The following is a 21,059-nucleotide window of genomic DNA, read 5'->3' on the forward strand; positions in this document are numbered from 1 at the left end:
GATTTTCGTCCATGCGCAATTTGCAAAATTCATGATCTCATAAAATAATGCCATTTATATTTTAATTTAATGCGTAGAACCGCCTTTTACACGTAGATGCACTATGCCTCGCCCCATTCTCACAAACGTGTTATATATCTCTCTATCTAACGCATAAGTGCACACACTTTATATGCATCGGCATTTCTCTTTCTCACATGCTCACAATCTCTATCAGGGTGTCGGGGTGTCTCACGCACATGCTCTCTCTGTTTCTCTCTCTCTCTTTCTAACTACTATGTACCACTCTTTTCACTAATCTCAGTTGGAAAACACTATTTCTCTCACATGCATATACACACACACACGGTCTCTACTAGCCCTCTATACGCACATATATGTGCCTACGTGTCTCCCGCACGCACATTATCTTTAGGCCTCTCTCGCACACATTGCCCCCCCCCCCCGCGACACACCTCTCTCTTTGTAGTTGGCAGATAGATTTCATCATATCATTCGGTAGGATATCCCTGGGTGTTAGACTGGATGGTAATACGAGGCAAAGTTTTAGCCTAGTTCGGATCGGACCCTTGCAGTTGAAGAAAGAGCCTACTCCTGGTACTGTATATTAGTGATAGGGGTGTGTACAAAGTACACGTGAATACCAGGCATTGTGCGTGTGTGTATACTATTGACGAACTAGCCCCCAAGCTTGTATAACATACTAAGGGCCTAGGGTTACAAATCATATATAGTCGGCTTATCACAAGTGGGGATAGAGTCCTCCGCGACTCTGGTAGCTTCGTGTTGTACGCCGAGTCCTCCGCATGGGTCTTCATATAAAACGTCTCTGCCCAACCTATATGTGGCGCAGGATGGAACCGACCCATGAGTCTTCATGTTGACCCACCACAACTAGAAATGATGTGCCCACCACACCACACACGCAATCGGCCACTAAGAAAATAAGCATATACAATAGTACAACAGTATCTAGCTCACGATACGTCTCCATATTTTGTTGATGACACTGACGGACTTTGCATTTGATGCGTGCTCCATATTTTGTTGACGACACTTACGGTCATTGTATTTGAAGGAAAAGCACGATATGGTCACTGGACTTCAGAATAAGCTCATCACGGTCACCACATACATTTTGTCGTGCTAACCAACATGTGGTTGGATGGTTAGGAGAACAGTGGTTTCTCGAGCCCACCAAGGTTAAAGTCCCGGTGCTCGCATTTCTCTTGTGTTAGTTTCAATATTTTCCAGCGATGTACGTTCAGTGGGAGGAGAAGTTCCACTTGACTATGAGGCACCTATGGTAACTTCGTAAAATCTCAAGATCATATATGCTGGCCCACTCTCTCGAAGGTGCTCATAGGGGTAGGGTTCGCGTGTGTGCGCTTATAGCGGTGAGTGCTTGCACATATATATGAGCCCTTGCGTCTGTATCGTGTTAAACAAATACATGTCATGATTATACGGTCACTGGCTCACCCGTACAACTCCATATTTTGTTGATGACACAATCAATTGACTAGTCAAACGTTCCACGCGGCGTAACTAGTGTTGCACCATCGGGGCGTCTAACCATGGGGCCCACCTGTCAGCCCGTATATGAAACAAAGAAATGGTAGTTTTAGTCTGTACTGTGTTAATAAAATAGGAGTACATTTTAGGGTGATCATACGGTCACTGGCTCACCATACAGCTCCGTAATTTGTTGATAACACGATCAATTGACTAGTCAAACGGTCCACATTCAGCAGCGCACATTACCATAGGGCCCACCCGTCAATGCATATATGATGGACAGAAATGGTAATAAATTAGTGGTCGGTGGGTATTCGAAGTCGTGAGACCTCTGGTTGGCAGTCACCGGCGGTTGGGGGGCATTCATTGGGCGGTGGGGTGGGGATCACCGGAGAAAAAGCTCGGCGCGGCGGGGGGGCTAGAGGGCTGGCTGGTGCGGTGGCAGACCGGCGGTGGGGAGTGGTTTCGGGGAGTGCGGGCCGGCCGCGGGCGGCGGTGGCTGGCGGTTCGGCCGGTGGTGGCTGGCGGCTCAGGGGGGGGGAGTTTGATGATAAACTGGAGGCCCTTGATTTCGTATCCAACGGCTGGAAAATCTAATGACCAAAGATGAAAAAGTCAGTCAACTGACGTGTAGCTCACCCCGCACGTACACATGCACGCACACAAGACACGCATGCATGCAGGCGTGCAACACTGACACACACACATAACTTACACACGCATGCATGCTGGCGTGCAACACTGACACGTACACATGCACTCACGAACACACGCACGTACGCACCCATGCATGCAACACTGAAACGTACCCTTGGACGCACGCAACACTCGCACGCCTACATGCACACAGCACATGACGCAAGACACACGCTCAACCTATACGTGCATGCACCCTTTGTTAAGGACATGGATTGTTACGAGTATTAATCAATCTTATCTATGATAAGCAGAACATTGATGTTTGCAGCAGTCTTAAAGAAGCACAACGTATCGAACGGGCTATCAACATAGTAGGCTTATCTACATGAAAAAGATGATGTCACACTCAATGAACAATCATCAGTGTATGAAATGCCCGCTTTTGACCGCCCTGGCCCACCAAAGGTTCCTATACTGTGCGCTGCTTGCGTTGGGTCACTGACATGCAGGCCATGCACCCAAAGAGCCCACACGTCAGTGGAAGAACGGCGCGGTGTCCTAGGTCAGAGTCGAGTGCGCCACTCGCAGCACGCCAGGCTGAACACGCCTCCGTGCCGCATTCAAATGCCTCCATGAAACCCGCCCGTCTGGAAGCCGAGAAACCCACTCTAGACACACGTCCGTTCATGACCGGGCCGGCGTTAAACGCAACGCCGGCCGAGCTCCTCCCGTCCGCCGTCTATTTAATCTCCTATCTAAACGAGGCCAAACGCCGGCCAAGAATCGCACACCTCCGCCGCTCCCCTATCTCCTCCACCATTTTGTCCACTCTTACAATGGCTTAAGAAGAGTAGTTATTCCACATCCAAGCCGGCTGGGTAGCCCGCCGGATACGAGCTATGCAGCTCGCTGATCCACCTCCCTCCCCTCACCCGATGGAGCCAGTTGCCGCCCCAAGTCGGACGCGGTTCAGCAACTCGCCGCTCCAGGCCAGCTCGACGAGGAGCGGCGCACGGGCGTCGTTGCTACCGTCCACGCTGCTGCCTCGTACCACGTCTCCCGTTTCTGTGGCCGAGACTCCCATGCTGGCGGCCGCGCCATGCAAGCAGCGACAGAAGCCGGGTGCACGGAGAGCGATGAGTCGGTGGCCAACGCCTCCACGTCCGCCGCTATCATCAAGGATAAGTAGAACACGGGAGGCCACCGCCGCTTGGGTCCCATGAAGGCCACCACTGAGGCGACGCCGGCATACACAGCAGGTGTCTTGCCGGATCCTTTTCTTGCGAGGACCTTAGTCGACCCTGCATGGGCTCCACAGAAGAGGGGAATGTTAGGATGAACTCGAGCCGGTACCGGCCATGGAAAAGTAGTGGTCGGTGCTGAACTCGAACCGGTGTCGGCCACCATCATCTTCGGCACTAGCCAACGATATTAGTTGGGCAGTGGGGAAGCGAGTCGTCCTGTGCGCTGAAGCATATACCTTCGGGGCTCCCGGCAGTCCGGTGATCGCGCTGCCGGACATGAGGAACGCAAATCGATCAGCGGGCGACCATTTAGGCCAGGTATTATATACCTGTGCTGTCCAGAACTAGCACCGCGTAGTTCATTTGAATGTAATGAAATCCGTCATGTTTGTATGAAAATATGGTATTTTATATGATTTTCGTCGTTGTTTATATGAAATATCAGTTTGTCTACGTGTTTGCGTGAATTTCGTCCGGTTGGTTGAGTTGTTGTCATAATGTGTGCGGCTATGGTTGGATGGCGCAATTTGTGGGTCGCCGGTCGGTCTGCGGGCGGCTCGTGCGGCGTTGTGGGACAAAAAAATAGAGCTCGTGCGAGCTCGTCTCCAACGTGCGTGCTGGAGGATGCATGATAGCATGAGCACCCGAGCCATTCCTTGTTCATCGGTGGCAAAGGCACCGGTGGACAAAAGGGTCACCAACATTTTGGCTACCCCGGGCAAGATCCAAACAGCCCCTCCCAACAGATTCAAATCCCTCGTTCGCCGTGGAATTTTGCCATGTGTTGTTTTGATGGACTAGCAAGATGCCCGTGCATTGCATGAAACATCAAGATGCATTTTTTTACAAACTCCCGCATGCATGCAAGGGATAATTAATGTCCTCCTTTACTAGTACCATGAGGCAAACACCATTGATATTGCATCGATTAGTGTTAGTGGCCTTGTATATCTGCAAATTGTAATTTTGATAGTGGCCCCTTGTAGTATATAAAAATGGAGGGAGAAAGATGAGAGATAAGGTGAGGAGGAGTGGGGCGTGGTGGTAACTGGTGGTCGGACTGGGCGGAGGCATGGGGATGGACGGCGCATTATGTCTAGGTTTGTATCTCTCTCACACACACCCACGTAGGTGGGGGACGTGCACGAAGAGAAGAGGTGCACGCATGGCGGACGTACTCCCGTCTCTTTCCTAACCACACCCACGCGGGTACACGGTGGAGCTCATTTATGTATGAAAAAGGCAGCCCACATGGTAATTTGACACTTGGTGGAGGGAGGATCGTCTACCACGGGTGAACAAACAAATTGCGACTTGACGTGTTATGTTAAAAAAGAGTCAAACCATGTGGGGCCTACCTTAGAGACAAGGCTCTACACACTCGAGTACTTTTGATGTGTCTCGTCAACTCGCAGAACGAGGAGAAGCTTGCTTAGTACACCGTCTCCCCCGCCCACGGGCGTGGTGGCTCGCATGATGAGGTGAAGCTTGCTTTACGAGTAGTAGTATTAGTAGTACTCCTACTGCTGTACGCCTTACGCCCGCTGCCTCGCCCACGCGCGTGGTGGCTCGGAGCACGAGGAGAAAATTTTACTACTCCCTTTGTTTACTCCTCGTCCCTACTACGTACTCCCTCCGTTCGGAATTACTCGTCCAAGAAATGAATGTATCTAGATGTATTTTAGTTGTAGATACATCCATTTTTGTGACAAGTAATTCCAAACAGAGGGAGTACCTTGTTAGTACTCCCTCCATTTACTTATACAAGGCCACTACAAAAAAGTACATTTTTCATCAATACAAGGCCACAAATAGTAATCAAGACAAAAGTTACTACTCCCTCCTTTCCAATTTATGGCTCAATTTCAAAATCTCTCCAACCAAGGTAGACGGTGAGTGGTCGAATTAATTTCGTAGTTTGCACAAGTAATTAGTATGCTCATTTTTCTCAAGAAGTTATGTTTACTGAGGCATTAATTAGAACGAATGCATGAATGACCACTAGATTTCCATGAACTTGTACATGCATTGGTTAGTTTCCTCTTGACACTGCTTGCGTCGGGTGATCTAACGCACCTCGAAATCCAACATGTAATGGTACTACTACTAGTATCCTAGAATTGAGACTTATCAAACGGAAAAATGAATGTTTTTTAGATGAGACCTATAAACCCTAGTGGGTACGTACTCCATACAAATAGATTTTACCAAAACTAAGTCGCTCCCTTTCATGAATTCTGTAGTATACTCCTCTATCGACGCTCCCTTTCATGAATTATGTACTTCCTGTTGCCGACATGTGGGACATATAGCAACCGGGTCGACGTGTCAAGCACCAAATAATAGTGCAGAGCAGCAGGGGGGACGCACCCCACTCGTACCAGCCCAGTAGTAGTAAAGAGCAATCAGACGTCAAATCAGAATGCCACACCTTCCCAGACAGACGAAGCAACCATATTATTTCACACTTCGGTTCGCCATCATCTCAAACCACGTAGTATTGCTTCTGCCTCAAGAGGGACACGCGCATCGCCTTGGTACATCATGACACGTAGGACCGCATGACAGGCCATGCTCCCCCGCCGATCACTTGGTAAAATCACCTCATTTTTACTATACTTCCTCTATATCGGTTTACTACATGGCATGCACGTCATTCTAGGTTGAGAATTTAATTGGCTATATATGTGATGAATAGTACTCTAGCCTTTTAAAAAATGTATACTTTTGTACATTAGTACTATCGATGGATTGCGCCATGGAGCAAAAATTGAAATTAAAAAAGGTGGTGCATATAGAGAGCGCTCGTCGCCAAATTATGCATATAGTACTATTAAAAAAGCTAGTACGTGCTTAATTGGGGTGCTAAATTCTATTAAAGAAATACTAGTAGTATGTACATACTTAAGAGTTAAAGTAACGAGAAGAAACATAACATAGTTCTGCTGGGGGCTCAACGCAACACACCCCTCAAATTAAACTAAGCACACCTGAAATTAAACTATGCGACTAATCCGGTAGACACCGCACTAGAAGTTTAGAACCACCATGAGCAACGACACTGCCACCTTACACGGAGTCCTCATCCACGTCCTCGACTTCGTCCTTGTCCCTCTTCCTCTTGGCCGATACTTCTTTGTTGAACTGCACACTTGGTTGTTGCTCTTCATCCAACCCTTGTAGATATTGAAACAAAGGTAGCCATCCATTCCAGCGTAGTGGATGTGGTCTATATCTAGTACGTTCCGCAGCCATGCATGACGATGAAACGTGTAATGAGGTTTCTCTAGTTTACGGTATGAAGGATGAACCATGGCTCCTGCCAGGGTCAGCATTGAAGGCTGATGACAGGGCAGAAGCCGATTCTTCTGGAGGTCGAAGGGGTTGCCTACAACGAGGCCTATCCGACCCAAGACTCATTTGTCGTTCTTAAAGTCTACAGTAACGAATTTCACAATTTAGTCCTTGAGGAAGTTCTTAAAATCCTGGCACTCAACGTCGGCATGGCATGTGTGGTAGACCAAGCAAACATTATGTACGCAAACCTGGATCACGGCGGGCTTCTTCCTCTCTTTGTCCTTTAGATCCTTCTCTCGTCCTAGGACTGTGGTGTACTCAACATCTAGCCAAGCGACCCACTCATCATTTGAGTTTTCGAACATGTGCCTGAAGCGAGAAAGGCATCCTTTCACTGTCGCGGAAGAACGGGTGTAGATGACGTCGAACTCATCACCGGTGATGGTTCTAACCTTGTACTCACCACCGATCGTGGAGATTTGGGATGCCATGGATTTGGGAGGAGGGTTAGGATTAGTGGAACTACCGTAATGTGAATGGACAGGACGACTAGGAGCAAACCACCATAGTATTGAAGGACGTGCAGGGACGAGTAGGAGCGAACTACCAGCGTGTGAACGGCAGGGTAGTGGCTTTCCATTCTCCCATGATACAGACTTCCGAGAGTCCTTGGATCTGAGATTGAACGGTTGCATGGTGTGATTCGAGACCTATGGGTGAATATCCTATCCTGGCGGGTTATTCTGCAAATTTTCAGCAACTTAGCATGCGACCGTTTGATCTAAGATCCAAGGGCTGCCAGCAGCCCGTATCATGGTCGCGCCTACCACGACCGTCACGTCGCTCGCGCGGTCGCGCCCTTGGAGATTTAACATGGTGCGTTAGACTATCTGATGTTGGCATGTCATACATAGTCATCACTTAGTCACTCATACTACAACAAGGTTGGCTATAAGTGTATTTTTTTACTTCTCTCTATCTCTTTCTTCGTACTCCCGGCGTCCCATAATATAAGAACGTTTTTGACACTAGTGTAGTGCCAAAAACGTTCTTATATTATGGGACACAGGGAGTACTAGTATTTATTGCATTTTCCAAGGAGTGACCTCTTCCAATGAAATGATGTTGCTAAGTTTGCTTCATTTAATTAGCTATAGACTCAAAATTGTCTTTTCACCGAGGTACACGCGCTTAGCACCGTTTCTTCCTTGGGTCACCAAACTAGTCTCTCTCTTCTTGATTAACTTGCCACATTAGACTTTATGCCTATGTGGCAAGCTTAGCACCTGTAGGAGAAGGTAAAACTAAGTACAATAGTGCACTTTACATGGCATTTTTGCATATGTGGAGGAAAGAGAGGCAAGGAAAAAGTGGAGAAGTGGGCTCTCATGCAAGAGCCAACCTCTACTACATGTATGGAGGTGGTCAGGAATCGGGAGACTCACGCCGGTCGTAGCGCCGCAGTTAAAATGATAATGGCAAGTCAAATCACGGGGCCCCACCTGTCCAGCAGTAACTCGCTGTCAAATCACACAGCCCTACGTTTGCAGCAACCTACTCCCTCGTCTTCTCGCGTCTCTGTCGAACCGACTAGGCAGAACTGCCTCGCCTACCGCACAGGAAAAGCCCTGCCCTCGACTTTTAAATACAACTACATCCGCTTAAGAATCCAATGATATACTTTTTGTGACATAGTAACTCATATTTAGTTAGTCAAATGGATGACCTAGAACTACGTGTAGGCCCTATAAACCGAGACACCTAAAAATAAAAAACCGAGACGGAGAGGGTAGTTCAGCACGTATCTTTTTAGATCAATATAGACGGGATTCACCAAGGAGCAAAACCCCAAGTGGTAGGCTGCTCCTGCCGTGTTGGCGTAGCAACTCAAGCAGGGCCAGTCCGCACACGAAATGGCGACACACTTAACAAGACCCCTTTGGCCGACATGTGGCTCATCCACCGTCTTGTTCCACGTGTGATGCACCAAATTACAGTTCGGAGCAGCGGTTGGAATTGGAGGCACCCCGGTCGTAGCGCCGGAGTAGTAGAAAATGAGAGATGAGGGTCAAATCACAAAGCCCCACCTTTCCCGCATTAAGCTGGACGGACGAAGCAACCATCATTTCACTCTAGGGTGCAAGAGCATAAAGAAAAGAGAAAACAATGATGCGTGTGGCAGCTACCTAGGGCACCCTAGGGTAGGGGTCTCCACTACAGATCCTTTTTTTTAAAGCGCCTCCACTACAAATCGGCTTCTCCCTCGTCCTCTTGAAGAAAATCAATGATGAGTGCGGTGGTAGGGTTTGTAGGAGTACTACGGCGTGCGGGGCCACGTCATAGTAAACGGTTTCGAGTCAATGCCTTAAATATGTGTGGGCTGCTTGGTTTTATGGGAACGAGGCAGCATTTTGGGTTCGGGGACCAGTGGAGATATAGTACGTACAAAAAATTGTGGACGTAGGTTCGACCGAAAGGCAATGATGCATGGGCCCTGCATTTTGATATACCCGGGGCCGCATGGAATTTGCTACTCTACTCAAAACGAGTAAGGTACACATGTATTAAACGCATGAGATTTCGAAACCAAATTATGAATAAATACACACTATAGCATGTAAAGCTTTGAGTCATATATGCATGATGTAGATGTTCGTTTAGTTCTTATAGTTCATTTCATTCAAAATCAATTAGTGGTATAAAAATGTTAATATTCATGGGGTTGTGCATTGTAAATCATAAAGTAAAAAACAAATAATGGCAATTCATTTAGAAAAAAATTAATCAATTATGATACAGAAGATTCTAGAACAAGGGAGAAGTGCTTGTGTTTTGACGTTTGTGCATTATGCTTAAGTTCAACCATGGAGTCTTCTAAATTGTACACGTGGCAGATTTGGTGGAATGTTGATGATATCCAACGGCCAGTAGTGCTCGGATTTGCCTATCTCTACACTATCGGATTAGCTTCATCCAGCGGGCATCTTTCAAAGTTATTGGCACACTATATAGTTCTTGTGCCAGAGTTGCATGTTTTGGGAAAAAAGCTACTAGTGGGTTGTACTAGCTATTTAGGAATAGAGAAGATCTATACATGGAAGTTGTAGGGAAAGATATGACATGGAGCATCTCAATTCCTATGAGTAGGGATTGGAAAAGAGATGTCATTTGGTTCACATCATAGGAACTTTTCTATTGAATCTAGAGATGACATGTATCTCAATTCCTATGAGGAGGGATTAGAAAAGAGATGTAATTTGGTTCATATCATAGGAACTTTTCTATTGAATATACGCTAATGTTTATTTTCCTTTGAAATTAAGGGAGTATAGGAATCCGTTCATATGAACCAAGTGGCTCTAAAGCTATAGAAATGATATCATGTTTATTTCCTTTGAAATGTGGAGTATATGAATCTATTCCTATGAACCAATTGGCTCTAAAGGAAAAATCCTATAAAAATCATATCATATAGAGTTCCTATGATATCCCTCGACACTAAAGGATTGTTGAAACTGCTGCGGGTGATACGATGGTCTTTCTTTGTAGAATCCTCACCCATATTTATAGTTACCTCTCAAAGATGAATGAAATGATATATACATGGTATTCTACATGTGCAATTTGGTACACGAAAACTCGGTAAAAGTTTGCGAGGTTCGAATTTTCAATAAAGCTATATGCACTGCATTTCGGAACGGAGGGAGCATACGGAAGTTGCTAACACTCACGTGGAAGATTTGTGTGTAGGAGGAGTTGTTGTTCTGTTAAATGACATGGCAAAACTGACACTATCGGATGCCGATCTAACGGTTCTTACGGCGTTCGTCGGTAAAAGGCTTGTGGCGAACGTTTGTCGGATAATGATTTATGGACACATGCATTGCATTGATACGTGCCCCCTCTCTCTCATGCACACGCACCCTCACGAGTCACGACTCTCCCGAGTCCTCTCGCAGACTCGCACGTCGCACCCACCGTCTATCTGCAGGTAGACGTCACGCACATATGTGCTCTTCACACCCTACCCTCAGAACTTCTAAATAACAAAAGACGGCACACACATTTTATTTTAGCTCACACGTCACACACTTATACTATTACTCTTGTGGCGAACATTCTTTGGGCATAGTATATTGTACTCTCACGAAGAGAAGCGGTGCACACACGCACTAGTTCTCTCACACCCACTCGCGGGTACACGTAGGAGCGCATTTTTTGAAGATGGTACAACAAAATCACTCCACTATGTATAAAAGCAGGAGCCTTAGCGCTTGCTTTACTAGGGTTCCTCTCGTTCACTCTCTCATGCTCTCCAGATCTAAGCAAGACATAGGTGGCCACACTCTCTCTCAGCTCACGGCTGGTCACAAATCCGGCCGGACAACCTCGACCGGGGCAGGGGTGTAGGTGCATCATTCACACTGTCGTCGGCGGCGAGGGAGGAGACCAAGGGCTGCCCGCGCGTCCTGATCGGCGGCCGTGCCGTTCTCTCCGAGAGAGCGCCGGCTCGGGAGGGCCTCCGACCCCTTCTTCCTCCCTGCGGTATTGTGGCCAAGATGCAGCCTCCTGACGCCGTCTTTGCCACATGCCGACGACCCTCAGGTATATATTCCTTCGAAACCTGCCTTGCTCTAGTGCCCCAGCTCCCTTCGTGTGGATCCTTTTCTACTTCCGTCCTCTGTTCCAAAGCCACCTAGACTTCTACTATTATTAGAGGTAAAGCTAGTTCATACAGTCGACTCTAAGCGTTGGTTAAAATAGGGAAGAAAGTGGGGAAGCTGTAGCATGAATCTAGGACTTGGTTCTAAGAGGAAACGGGGGAAATTAGTAGATACATGCTGTCCCTACGCCCATATCTCTACCATAAATATAAAATCACATGAAGCATTAAGCAATGCCACCTAATGTCACTATAAGTAATGGTCTAGTGCCGTCGACAAATTGAAGCAATGCCACCACCATTTTATGAAGTGCTTCTGTCTTGCTTTATTTCCCATGAATTGTGTTTTTGCAGTTACACTTAAATCTCACACCGCTAATATTGCTTCATCCCAGTGGAACTGCACAAATTTGATTGCACATTTACTGACCATGTGCTACTCTCATGACAGTAATACTAATGCTATTGTTCTGCATGTTAATCTAGTGGCATTGTTGATGTGATGTGATGCTACTTACTTAAGGACTCTTCATACTGTCAATCTAGTGCAAATTATAACACAATAGATGCTGCTGTTAATCATACGCCACTGCAAATATCTGTCATTGTTTAAATAACCGTATTTCGTATTTGCGCAAACAGGGATGTCTGTCTCCATATCGTTTCAGGATGTCTGTCTCCGTATCATTTCTATCCGCGCAATCAAAAGCACACACCTCAATTTTAGTACAACTGCGCAAAATGAGATGGCTATCCCTCGTTGCCGTTGTCTAACTTCCCGTCTTCAAGGTATCCCTACATTGGTAGTAACTAAGGTAGAATGTGTTGGAAATATGCCCTAGAGGCAATAATAAAAGGATTATTATTAGATTTCCTTGTTCATGATAATTGTCTTTTATTCATGCTATAATTGTAATCCGGAAATCGTAATACATGTGTGAATACATAGACCACAATATGTCCCTAGTGAGCCTCAAGTTGACTAGCTCGTTCATCAACAGATAGTCATGGTTTCCTGACTATGGACATTAGATGCCATTGATAACAGGATCACATCATTAGGAGAATGATGTGATGGACAAGACCCAATCCTAAGCATAGCACAAGATCGTGTAGTTTGTTTTGCTAGAGCTTTTCCAATGTCAACTATCTTTTCCTTAGACCATGAGATCGTGTAACTCCCGGATACCGTAGGAGTGCTTTGGGTGTACCAAATGTCACAACATAACTGGGTGACTATAAAGGTGCACTACAAGTATCTCCGAAAGTGTCTGTTGGGTTGACACGGATCGAGACTGGGATTTGTCACTCCGTATGACGGAGAGGTATCACTGGGCCCACTCGGTAGTGCATCATCATAATGAGCTCAAAGTGACCAAGTGGCTGGTCACGGGATCATGCATTATGGTACGAGTAAAGTGACTTGCCGGTAACGATATTGAACGAGGTATTGGGATACCGACGATCGAATCTCGGGCAAGTAACATACCGCTTGACAAAGGGAATTGTATATGGGGTTGCTTAAATCCTCGACATCGTGGTTCATCCGATGAGATCATCGAGGAGCATGTGGGAGCCAACATGGGTATCCAGATCCCGCTGTTGGTTATTGACCGGAGAACCGTCTCGGTCATGTCTGCATGTCTCCCAAACCCGTAGGGTCTACACACTTAAGGTTAGGTGATGCTAGGGTTGTATGAATATGGGTATGAAGCAAACTGGAAGTTATTCAGAGTCCTGGATGAGATCCCGGACGTCACGAGGAGTTCTGGAATGGTCCGAAGATAAAGAATTGTATATGGGAAGTCGAGTTTCGGCCATCGGGAAAGTTTCAGGGTCCACCAGTATTGTACCGGGACCACCGGAAGGGTCCCGGGGGTCCACCGGGTGGGGCCACCTATCCCGGAGGGCCCCATGGGCTGAAGTGGGAGGGGAACCAGCCCCTAGTGGGCTGGTGCGCCCCCCCTGGGCCTCCCTCTGCGCCTAGGGTTGGGAACCCTAGGGGAGGGGGCGCCTCCACTTGCCTTGGGGGGCACTCCACCCCCTTTGGCCGCCGCCCCCCTAGAGATCCCATCTCTAGGGCCGGCGCCCCCCTAGAGATCCCATCTCTAGGGCCGGCGCCCCCCCTGGGGTCCCTATATAAAGAGGGGGGTGGTAGGGCAGCCACACCCAACACCCTGGCACCTCCCTCCCCTCCCTGCTACACCTCCTCCTCTCGCAGAAGCTCGGCGAAGCTCTGCCGGAACCCTGCTGCATCCACCACCACGCCATCGTGCTGCTGGATCTTCATCAACCTCTCCTTTCCCCTTGCTGGATCAAGAAGGAGGAGACATCACGCTGACCGTACGTGTGTTGAACGCGGAGGTGCCGTCCGTTCGGCGCTAGGATCTCCGGTGATTTGGATCACGACGAGAACGACTCCCTCAACCCCGTTCTCTTGAACGCTTCCGCACGCGATCTACAAGGGTATGTAGATGCATCTCTCTCTCGCGCGTTGCTAGATTAACTCATAGATTGATCTTGGTGAACATAGGAAATTTTTTATTTTGTGCAACGTTCCCCAACAGTGGCATCATGAGCTAGGTCTATGTGTAGTTCTCTATTGCACGAGTAGAACACAAATCTGTTGTAGGCGTAGATCTTGTCAACTTGCTTGCCACTACTAGTCTTATTTTGCTTCAGCGGTATTGTGGGATGAAGCGGCCCGGACCGACCTTACACGTACGCTTACGAGAGACAGGTTCCACCGACTGACATGCACAAGTTGCACAAGGTGGCTAGCGGATGTCTTTCTCTCCCACTTTAGTTGGAGCGGATTCGATGAAAAGGGTCCTTATGAAGGGTAAATAGAAGTTGAGAAAATCATGTTGTGGTTATTCGTAGGTAAGAAAACGTTCTTGCCAGAACCCAATTGCAGCCGCGTAAAAGAAGCAACAACAATTAGAGGACGTCTAACTTGTTTTTGCAGCAATTGCTATGTGATGTGATATGGCCAAAAGTTGTGATGAATGATGAATGATATATTGTGATGTATGAGATCATGTTCTTGTAATAGGAATCACGACTTGCATGTTGATGAGTATGACAACCGGCAGGAGCCATAGGAGTTGTCTTAATTATTGTATGACCTGTGTGTCAATGATTTAACGCCATGTAATTACTTTACATTATTGCTAAACCGTTACCATAGTAGTAGAAGTAATAGTTGGCGAGCAACTTCATGGAGACACGATGATGGAGATCATGATGATGGAGATCATGGTGTCATGCCGGTGACGAAGATGATCATGGAGCCCCGAAGATGGAGATCAAAGGAGCTATATGATATTGGCCATATCATGTCACTACTATATAATTCCATGTGATGTTTATTATGTTTATGCATCTTGTTTAGTTCGAACGACGGTAGTAAATAAGATGATCCCTTATAATAATTTGAAGAAAGTGTTCCCCCTAACTGTGCGCCGTTGCTAAAGTTCGTCGTTTCGAAGCACCACGTGATGATCGGGTGTGATAGATCCTTACGTTCACATACAATGGGTGTAAGACAGTTTTACACATGCAAAAACACTTAGGGTTAACCTGACGAGCCTAGCATGTACAGACATGGCCTCGAAACATAGAGACCGAAACGTCGAACATGAGTCGTATGGAAGATACGATCAACATGGAGATGTTCACTGATGATGACTAGCCCGTCTCACGTGATGATCGGACACGGCCTAGTCGACTCGGATCATGTAACACTTAGATGACTAGAGGGATGTCAAATCTGAGTGGGAGTTCATTAAATAATTTGATTAGATGAACTTAATTATCATGAACTTAGTCTAAAATCTTTGCAAAATATGTCTTGTAGATCAAATGGCCAACGCTCATGTCAACATGAACTTCAATGCGTTCCTAGAGAAAACCAAGCTGAAAGATGATGGCAGCAACTATACGGACTGGGTCCGGAACCTGAGGATCATCCTCATAGCTGCCAAGAAAGCATATGTCCTAGAAGGACCGCTAGGTGAAGCACCCATCCTAGAGAACCAAGACGTTATGAACACTTGGCAGTCACGTGCTGATGATTACTCCCTCGTTCAGTGCGGCATGCTTTACAGCTTAGAACCGGGGCTCCAAAAGCGTTTTGAGCAACATGGAGCATATGAGATGTTTGAGGAGCTGAAAATGGTTTTCCAAGCTCATGCCCGGGTCGACAGATATGAAGTCTCCGACAAGTTCTATAGTTGTAAGATGGAGGAAAACAGTTCTGTCAGTGAGCACATACTCAAAATGTCTGGGTTGCACAACCGCCTGTCCCAGCTGGACATTAACCTTCCGTATGAGGCGGTCATTGACAGAATCCTTCAGTCGCTCCCACCGAGCTACAAGAGCTTTGTGATGAACTACAATATGCAGGGGATGGTGAAAACTATTCCTGAAGTATTTTCAATGCTGAAGTCAGCGGAGGTAGAAATCAAGAAAGAACATCAAGTGTTGATGGTCAATAAAACCACCAAGTTCAAGAAGGGCAAGGGTAAGAAGAACTTCAAGAAGGACGGCAAAGATGTTGCCACGCCCGGTAAGCCAGTTGCCGGGAAGAAGTCAAAGAATGGACCCAAGCCTGAGACTGATTGCTTTTATTGCAAAGGGAAGGGTCACTAGAAGCGGAACTGCCCCAAATACTTAGCGGACAAGAAGGCCGGCAACACTAAAGGTATATTTGATATACATGTAATTGATGTGTACCTTACCAGTACTCGTAGTAACTCTTGGGTATTTGATACCGGTGCCGTTGCTCACATTTGTAACTCACAGCAGGAGCTGCGGAATAAGCGGAGACTGGCGAAGGACGAGGTGACGATGCGCGTCGGGAATGGTTCCAAGGTCGATGTGATCGCCGTCGGCACGCTACCTCTACATTTACCTATGAGATTAGTTTTAAACCTCAGTACTTCTTATTTAGTGCCAAGTTTGAGCATGAACATTGTATCTGGATCTCGTTTAATGCGAGATGGCTACTCATTTAAATCCGAGAATAATGGTTGTTCTATTTATATGAGATATATGTTTTATGGTCATGCCCTGATGGTCAATGGTTTATTCTTAATGAATCTCGAGCATAATGTTACACATATTCATAGTGTGAATACCAAAAGATGTAAAGTTGATAACGATAGTCCCACATACTTGTGGCACTACCGCCTTGGTCACATTGGTGTCAAGCGCATGAAGAAGCTCCATGCTGATGGACTTTTAGAGTCTCTCGATTATGAATCATTTGACACATGCGAACCATGCCTCATGGGCAAAATGACCAAGACTCTGTTCTCCGGAACAATGGAGCGAGCAACCAACTTATTGGAAATCATACATACTGATGTGTGTGGTCCAATGAGCGTTGAGGCTCGCGGAGGATATCGTTATGTTCTCACTCTCACTGATGACTTAAGTAGATATGGGTATGTCTACTTGATGAAACACAAGTCTGAAACCTTTGAAAAGTTCAAGGAATTTCAGAATGAAGTAGAGAATCAACGTGACTGAAAGATAAAATTCTTACGATCAGATCATGGAGGAGAATATTTAAGTCAGAATTTGGTACACACTTAAGAAAATGTGGAATCATTTCACAACTCACGCCGCCTGGAACACCTCAGCGTAACGGTGTGTCCAAACATCGTAATCGCACTCTATTGGATATGGTGCGAACTATGATGTCTCTTACCGATTTACCGCTATCATTTTGGGGATACGCTCTAGAGACAACTACATTCACTTTAAATAGGGCTCCATCTAAATCCGTTGAGACGACACCGTATGAATTATGGTTTGGGAAGAAACCTAAGCTATCGTTTCTTAAAGTTTGGGGATGCGATGCTTATGTCAAGAAACTTCAACCTGAAAAGCTCGAACCCAAGTCAGAAAAATGCGTCTTCATAGGATACCCTAAGGAAATCATTGGGTATACCTTCTACCTTAGATCCGAAGGCAAGATCTTTGTTGCCAAGAACGGATCCTTTATGGAAAAAGAGTTTCTCTCGAAAGGAGTAAGTGGGAGGAAAGTAGAACTCGATGAAGTACTACCTCTTGAACCGGAAAGTAGTGCAGCTCAGGAAAATGTTCCTGTGGTGCCTACACCGACTGGAGAGGAAATTAATGATGATGATCAAGGTACTTCGGATCAAGTTGCTACTGAACTTCGTAGGTCCACAAGGACACGTTCCACACCAGAGTGGTATGGCAACCCTGTCCTGGAAATCATGTTGTTAGACAACGGTGAACCTTCGAACTATGAAGAAGCGATGGCGGGCCCAGACTCCAACAAATGGCTTGAAGCCATGCAATCCAAGATAGAATCCATGTATGAAAACAAAGTATGGACTTTGACAAACTTGCCCGATGATCGGCGAGCGTTAGAAAACAAATGGATCTTTAAGAAGAAGACGGACGCGGATGGTAATGTTACCATCTATAAAGCTCGACTTATCGCTAAGGGTTATCGGCAAGTTCAAGGGGTTGACTACGATGAGACTTTCTCTCACGTAGCGAAGCTAAAGTCCGTCCGAATCATGTTAGCAATTGCCGCATAGTATGATTATGAGATATGGCAGATGGACGTCAAAACGGCATTCCTTAACGGCTATCTTAAGGAAGTGATGTATATGATGCAGCCGGAAGGTTTTGTCGATCCTAAGAATGCTAACAAGGTGTGCAAGCTCCAGCGATCCATTTATGGGCTGGTGCAAGCATCTCGGAGTTGGAACATTCGCTTTGATGAGATGATCAAAGCATTTGGGTTTATGCAGACTTATGGAGAAGCCTGCGTTTACAAGAAAGTGAGTGGGAGCTCTGTAGCATTTCTCATATTATATGTAGATGACATACTTTTGATGGGAAATGATATATAACTTTTGGACAGCATTAAGGCCTACTTGAATAAGTGTTTTTCAATGAAGGACCTTGGAGAAGCTGCTTACATATTAGGCATCAAGATCTATAGGGATAGATCGAGACGCCTCATAGGTCTTTCACAAAGCACATACCTTGATAAGATTTTGAAGAAGTTCAAAATGGATCAGTCCAAGAAAGGGTTCTTGCCTGTATTGCAAGATGTGAGATTGAGCTCGGCTCAATGCCTGACCATGGCAAAAGATAAAGCAGAGATGAGTGTCATCCCCTATGCCTCGGCCATAGGATCTATTATGTATGCCATGCTGTGTACCAGACCTGATGTAAACCTTGCCGTAAGTTTGGTAGGAAGGTACCAAAGTAATCCCGGCAAGGAACACTGGACAGCGGTCAAGAATATCCTGAACTACCTGAAAAGGACAAAGGACATGTTTCTCGTTTATGGAGGTGACGAAGAGCTCGTCGTAAAGGGTTATGTCGACGCTAGCTCCGACACAGATCTGGATGACTCTAAGTCACAAACCGGATACGTGTATATGTTGAATCGTGGAGCAGTAAGCTGGTGCAGTTGCAAGCAAAGTGTCGTGGCGGGATCTACATGTGAAGCGGAGTACATGGCAGCCTCGGAGGCAGCACATGAAGCAATATGGATGAAGGAGTTCATCACCGACCTAGGAGTCATACCCAATGCGTCAAGGCCGATCACTCTCTTCTATGACAACACTGGAGCTATTGCCCTTGCCAAGGAGCCCAGGTTTCACAAGAAGACCAGGCACATCAAGCGTCATTTCAACTCCATCCGTGAAAATGTTCAAGATGGAGACATAGATATTTGCAAAGTACATACGGATATGAATGTCGCAGATCCATTGACTAAACCTCTTCCGCGAGCAAAACATGATCAACACCAGAACTCTATGGGTGTTTGATTCATCACAATGTAACTAGATTATTGACTCTAGTGCAAGTGGGAGACTATTGGAAATATGCCCTAGAGGCAATAATAAAAGGATTATTATTATATTTCCTTGTTCATGATAATTGTCTTTTATTCATGCTATAATTGTATTATCCAGAAATCGTAATACACTTGTGAATACATAGACCACAATATGTCCCTAGTGAGCCTCTAGTTAACTAGCTCATTGATCAACAGATAGTCATGGTTTCCTGACTACGGACATCAGATGCCATTGATAATGGGATCACATCATTAGGAGAATGATGTGATGGACAAGACCCAATCCTAAGCATAGCACAAGATCGTGTAGTTCGTTTTGCTAGAGCTTGTCCAATGTCAAGTATCTTTTCCTTAGACCATGAGATCATGTAACTCCCGGATACTGTAGGAGTGCTTTGGGTGTACCAAACGTCACAACGTAACTGGGTGACTATAAATGTCCACTACAGGTATCTCTGAAAGTGTCTGTTGGGTTGACACGGATCGAGACTGGGATTTGTCACTCCGTATGACGGAGAGGTATCACTGGGCCCACTCGGTAGTGCATCATCATAATGAGCTCAAAGTGACCAAGTGTCTGGTCACGGGATCATGCATTACGGTACGAGTAAAGTGACTTGCCGGTAACGAGATTGAACGAGGTATTGGGATACCGACGATCGAATCTCGGGCAAGTAACATACCGCTTGACAAAGGGAATTGTATATGGGGTTGCTTAAATCCTCGACATCGTGGTTCATCTGATGAGATCATAGAGGAGCATGTGGGAGCCAACATGGGTATCCAGATCCCGTTGTTGGTTATTGACCGGAGAACCGTCTCGGTCATGTCTGCATGTCTCCCGAACCCGTAGGGTCTACACACTGAAGGTTAGGTGACGCTAGGGTTGTATGAATATGAGTATGCAGCAAACCGAAAGTTGTTCGGAGTCCCGGATGAGATCCCGGACGTCACGAGGAGTTCTGGAATGGTTGGGAGGTAAAGAATTATATATGGGAAGTCGAGTTTCGGCCATCGGGAAAGTTTCGGGGTCCACCGGTATTGTACCGGGACCACCGGAAGGGTCCCGGGGGTCCATCGGGTGGGGCCACCTATCCCGGAGGGCCCCATGGGCTGAAGTGGGAGGGGAACCAGCCCCTGGTGGGCTGGTGCGCCCCCCCTGGGGCCCCCTCTGCGCCTAGGGTTGGGAACCCTAGGGGAGGGGGCGCCTCCACTTGCCTTGGGGGGCACTCCACCCCCTTTGGCCGCCGCCCCCCCTAGAGATCCCATCTCTAGGGCCGGTGCCCCCCTGGGGTCCCTATATAAAGAGGGGGGTGGGAGGGCAGCCGCACCCAACACCCTGGCGCCTCCCTCCCCTCCCTCCTCCACCTCCTCCTCTCGCAGAAGCTCGGCGAAGCTCTGCCGGAACCCTGCTACATCCACCACCACGTCGTTGTGCTACTGGATATTCATCAACCTCTCCTTTCCCCTTGCTGGATCAAGAAGGATGAGACGTCACGCTGACCGTACGTGTGTTGAATGCGGAGGTGCCGTCCGTTCGGTGCTAGGATCTCCGGTGATTTGGATCACGACGAGAACGACTCCCTCAACCCCGTTCTCTTGAACGCTTCCGCACGCGATCTACAAGGGTATGTAGATGCATCTCTCTCTCTCGTTGCTATATGACCTCATAGATTGATCTTGGTGAACGTAGGAAATTTTTTATTTTGTGCAATGTTCCCCAACAGAATGACCTACGCAATCTAAAAGAAGCTGATTCATACGTTTTACTTCCTGATTGCAGTGCAGGGACAAGCGAAAACAACTGCATCCTAGTACGGAATGCACTTTCTACCAG

The sequence above is a fragment of the Triticum dicoccoides genome, chromosome 2B (assembly GCF_002162155.2).
Source record: "Triticum dicoccoides isolate Atlit2015 ecotype Zavitan chromosome 2B, WEW_v2.0, whole genome shotgun sequence".
NCBI lineage: Eukaryota > Viridiplantae > Streptophyta > Magnoliopsida > Poales > Poaceae > Triticum > Triticum dicoccoides.